Source organism: Coffea arabica, chromosome 7e, assembly GCF_036785885.1.
Source record: "Coffea arabica cultivar ET-39 chromosome 7e, Coffea Arabica ET-39 HiFi, whole genome shotgun sequence".
Classification (NCBI taxonomy): Eukaryota; Viridiplantae; Streptophyta; class Magnoliopsida; order Gentianales; family Rubiaceae; genus Coffea; species Coffea arabica.
The window spans coordinates 36,965,777-36,971,194 of record NC_092323.1 but is presented as its reverse complement, the minus strand read 5'-3'; the positions used below and the strand labels follow the sequence as shown (position 1 = coordinate 36,971,194).

At 36.2% G+C, this 5,418-nt stretch overlaps 1 non-coding gene across 1 annotated transcript; it reads left to right on the top strand.

The window, feature by feature from the left end:
* The first annotated feature begins 984 nt into the window (after positions 1 to 984).
* On the top strand, positions 985 to 1,111 carry LOC113702520 (U6atac minor spliceosomal RNA). The gene has a single exon (XR_003451165.1). It is a non-coding gene; the product is annotated as a U6atac minor spliceosomal RNA (small nuclear RNA).
* The last annotated feature ends 4,307 nt before the right edge of the window (positions 1,112 to 5,418 follow it).

The window sequence follows — 5,418 nt, the reverse complement described above, 5'->3', positions numbered from 1 at the left end:
CCCTGTCTCAAAAGAACCTCATCGTCTATGCCCGTATACCAGAACGGGAAGGCTTGTCCAATTAAGTGCAACTCAGAAACTACCTAGTTAAAACTACCTGCTCTAGTGACAACAACATCCACGAAGCAAGCTTTGTTCCGAGCCTTCCATAGTTCCCAGCAGATTATGACCAGCAATAGCTGGGATAATGCAGCAAATAAGGAATTATCCAAAGAGTGTACCCACTAACTCTGCAGTTTAAGGAGGATATCATCAACCGCAGTAGGCACGAAATTAAGTTTCATCTCAAACGACCTCCACACTGAGGATGGAACGTCGTAATTGAGGAAGACATGATTCAAAGATTCCTCATTCTGGCAGAAAAAATACTTTGAGGGAAGGTTGAAACCAAATTGCTGCAAAATATCCGGAAGTGGCAGTAAAGAGTTCAGCAATTTCCACATGAAAATTGAAATTTTTGGCATCTATGTATATGAATCTTTTGAATGCTAAGGGAAAAAAAAATTATCTACGTGAGTATTTACGTGGCATACTTTATCCAAATTTTAGTAATAGTAATAAATGACCAAGTCAATAATAGGAATAGAGCATGTGATTGAAGAGCTCTGTTTGGATTGGTCATTTTATGGAAAACAAGTTTTTTATATATAATATTACAGTAATACACAAACAAAAACAATTTCGAAAACACCAAAAACAACTTCAAAAATACCAAAAACACAAAAAAAAAGCAACCTCAAAAATACAAAATACAACTTTAAAAACTCCAAAAACATTAAAAAAAAAAAACAACTTCAAAAACCACCAAAAAACACAAAAAATAACCTAAAAAATAATCTCATGTACAGTAAAAGTTTTTCACCTACATTGCTACAATAAAATATTTCAAAAATACCTCAAAAAAGATATGAGTCGATTGATAAAAAAATAAAAAAAGTACAATTAGTTTTAACTTATATAAGATAGGTCAATAATAGATTGGTTGTGTTGGTAGAAAGGAGAGTTGATTGGCATCCCCCAATTGGGACAGGGAAAGCCTTCAAGCTTTACCTGCTACCATCACATTCGATTAAGGCTACACACTTTGGTGGGCCTATAAGCCCTATTAATAGATTCGTTAAAATTCACCATAAATAAAGAACTTCTAAAAAAGGACCATGATCAATTGTTATAGAAAAACAAAGAGAAGAATAAAATCCATCGCAAAGAAACATAAACACACTTTTTTTTTTTTTTTTACAATTTTATTTTATCTCATGGTTAAAATGACAGAACATGTAGTTAGCAGAAAATGGAAATGGCCAATTTAACAACCTACAAAAACTGAAACTGAACAATATTTTTTCACTTACATATAATACGATTGCAATGTTTGGCTGTACATGTCTTAGTATGTTTAGGAGCTATGCTTAGTGACTTTCCAAATATATCTAACTTTCTATAACTTTGCCTAATTGAGATACTTAAAAATGTAAAAATCTGAAAATTAGAGCTCGATCGAACCTAGAGCTTGATCTATAGGTTCGATGTAAAATATTCTAGTGCATGAGCAGAGTTGGAGAAAGCAGTACAAATGTTCCATATTGAAAAATTTTAACTCAAATCTGCACAGATTTACTATACCTTTGGGACCCTTCTTCTTATCCCCAAGAATTTTTTGATGCACAATTGTGCAGAAAATGTTACATTGAAAAAAAAAAAGTAAATCTTGATTTAGACATTTGTAATTTCCCTAATTTTAGCATGAGCTAACTTGCTGATAACAATGAGAAAAGAAAGTCACAGCTGAAGACAAAAGGTGAATCCATCAAATAATTGGGACGAAGCTTCGCTGGAATTGAACTCTTACCACAAACCGAGTCAATAAGCACCTTAGAGTCCACTTCCACTACCAGAGAGTCAGAATGCATCTTATAACATAATTCCAAACTTGTACACAACACACGAGTTTCTGCTTGCAAAGAGGTGACACCAGAATACGATTCGAAAAAAGCAAAAACAACTTCACCAGCCGAGTCATTGATTGAAGCTAGCTTCTGCCATGTTGAAATAGAATTCTGATGGTTATCAAGTTGTTCCAGCATGTTAGAGGAGTTTCATTCGAAAGCAGGCAACTTACCCCAAAGTTGTTTCCTCTCAATAAGAGAGATTGTAGATTGCTGCAGTTCCATAAAGATGCATAAAGGTCCAAGTCTCCTGCAGGGTTGCTCCACAGAATATTACCTCCAATACCTAGACACTGAAGATTGCGAAGATTTCCAAGATTAGTAGGAACTTGTCCTTTCAACTAGTTGGCAATAAGCTCAAGTTGTTCAAGCAAAGAAGCATGGGCAAGGGAATCTGGAATAGGTCCCTAGATTTAGGGAATCTGGAATCTAGATTTAGGTCCTAGATTCTCCTGAAGTACATTACTTGAAGCAGAAGTGCCAGCCAGGATAGATGTGTCGTAGATAGAGGATGGTGTTATGACCCACGGCCATGATCATCATCATCAGGTCATGATTGATCAAGTTTTAGTTGGAGCATCTGGAGTACTTCATTAGCATTATTGATTAGTGATAGTTACTAGATAGTTATTGTCAAGCTGGCAGTAGTAGTTAGGAGAAGGAATAATTCTATTGTATAAATAAGCAGCTGAATGTAGGAAAAAAGGGCTGAAGATTGATTGTAAATCTCCTTTTCTGAATAATATTCTGCCTCTTCGTTCCTTTCCCAAAATCTCTCTCATTTCTGCTCTCTCTTCTTCTCCTTGTCTCAATTCTCTATCTGATTCTTCCTTTACTAGTTGCAGTCATTACAATTGGTATCAGAGCTTCCGGTCCTCAGATTGCAAACTTCGATTACCCCAATTGATATCATTTTTTTTAATCTTCTCTCTGTTCCTCTCTCATTTCTATTCATTTCTGCTCTTCCTTGTCCCTTCTTTTCCTATTCTTATCTCTATCTCCAACTCTTCTATTAATCTGCTTGCTTCCTTTACTTCCTTTCTCTTCTTTCTTTTCCTTCTTTTCAAATTGATTCTTGCTTAATCAAATAGAGACACAAGAATCTGAGTTTCACAGTTTAACGAAAGTAAATGCAGCTGAATGCAGATCTAGGCCTGACAAGATCGATTCCGAGTTAAGGAGTTGTATGATTTCATTCGCAACTACATTTAATGAATTCCTAAGAACCGTAATCAGAGAGGGGTGATTAAGGGAGGATTATCCAATTTTGGATGAAAATGAGTGGCTTTCAACTGTGTCTAATCAAGCCAAAGGGATGGAAGAAAATTTCAAGAATCAAATTCTTGAAGAAACAGAGGAATCAAATTCCAAGGAGGTCCCTCTTTCAAGAATCAAGAAGTGGACTGATGCACATTTGGCAACGGTAGAAACAGACAAGTTTGAAGTCCTCTGTGGTGAAATGGAAGAACATTTGGAAGGTGACTATGGTTTTGCAATTGAAGAACACCACCTGTTTGGTGAAAGTTCAAAGCTTCCTTCTTCAGCCATTTCAGTTCAAGAGGAGCTGGAACGTTCAACGTTGAGCAATGAAAGAGAATTAGAATTCAAGAATCAACTTCTAGAAACTGAGATCAGTAATTTCAATCAAATGTTGATTGAGGAAAAAGTTGGTATGATTTCTTTCCCACAATTTTCAAGTACCGACTTGGATATGTCTTCTAAGGGAAATTCTAGAAAAGCTAGAAAATGTGATGAATCATAGCTTGCTTGTCAAGTAACTGATAGTCAGATTTTGGTCAATGATGAAATGTCTGTAGAAGAGAATGGTGACTATGCTGGGTTCCAAGCCTCGGAGATGGTTCATGGGAAAATAAATGGGGACCAAGTTCTGTGATGATTTGTTTAGACAGGTCTTCTCTGAGTTAAAACATGGAAGAAATTTTGTGCCGCAAGTGTTTAACTTTGATTCTTTGATGGCGTTTAATGATATGGTTGTACTCGGAGAACAGTTTATTCAAATTACCCCCAAGAAAGCCAGTAATGCAATGAAGTCTTGGTCCGTAATAGTATCTGGTTTTGAAGGTGGCACTAATGTTGAAGAAGACAGCAAGTTCCCACACAAAATTTTATCAAGCAACATTCTTCAAGCTGTGATTTGGGATATGGATATAGTAATTCTTCATAAGCCATTAGGGAAATCTGGAAGAAAGAATAGTTCTGATGACATATTTGCTGCAAGTTTCATTCTTGAATTGACTGATTCATGTAGAAACAAAGCTGCTATGAGAAAGTTTAAGCCTTTTGGCTTTTGTCGATGTGGATTTCAGAGGGATTGTTCTTGAGGATGGAAAAAGGGCTGCCTGCATGAAGTATAAAAATTCAGAGCAAATGGCTGGTGAATCTGATCAATTCATGGAGGAGATTAATATGATGCTAATTGTATTGAAGCCTAGTAATATCCTCAGAGTTCATGAATTTGTTGTAATTCAAGATAAGATTCTTGAGTTGGCAACTAAGAATGCAACAAATGGTGGGAGATTTTGGAGCAAAGTTACGTCTGGATTCAAAGGAGGCACTCCAACAGGAAGTGTTTGTCATGAAGACCATACCCAAGTTACTCAAAAGTCATTTTTTTGAAGTGGAAGTACTGGGAATGATTGTTGTTTTTCTAATAAATGGCACCAGCTTGGTTATTCGTCTAGGACATATAAAGTCAGGAGCTGTATTTTCTTATTATACACTCATGTTTGAGCAGTCCAACAAAATTAAGCAGGCTGATGACATAATCTACAAAGCCCTGCATATTCATTTTTGCAAGATGCATGTCACAAGTTATCAAAGGAACAACCAGAGCTCTGTTTTGATGGTCTGAAGTTGGCCTGAAAAAGGTTCAAAAGATTTTTGTGACAAGGATTCTTTTAATTTCAAAGCTCAATCCTTGAGGACAAGGATTCTTTTAAGGGGAGAGTATTGTTATGACCCACGGCCATGATCATCATCATCAGGTCATGATTGATCAAGTTTTAGTTGGAGCATCTGGAGTACTTCATTAGCATTAATGATTAGTGGTAGTTACTAGATAGTTATTGTCAAGCTGGCAGTAGTAGTTAGGAGAAGGAATAATTCTATTGTATAAATAAGCAGCTGAATGTAGGAAAAAAGGGGCTGAAGATTGATTGTAAATCTCCTTTTCTGAATATTCTGCCTCTTCGTTCCTTTCCCAAAATCTCTCTCATTTCTGCTCTTTCTCTTCTTCTCCTTGTCTCAATTCTCTATCTGATTCTTCCTTTACTAGTTGCAGTCATTACAGATGGAAGCGTACCTGATAAATAATTGGCATCAACATCAATGGAATATAAGCTTGTCAATTGGCCTAATTCTTGTGGAATAGGACCCTTCAAATTATTGTAGGACAAATAGATTCGTCTCAGGGATATAAGATTCCCAAAGGACTGAGGAATCTCTCCTGTCA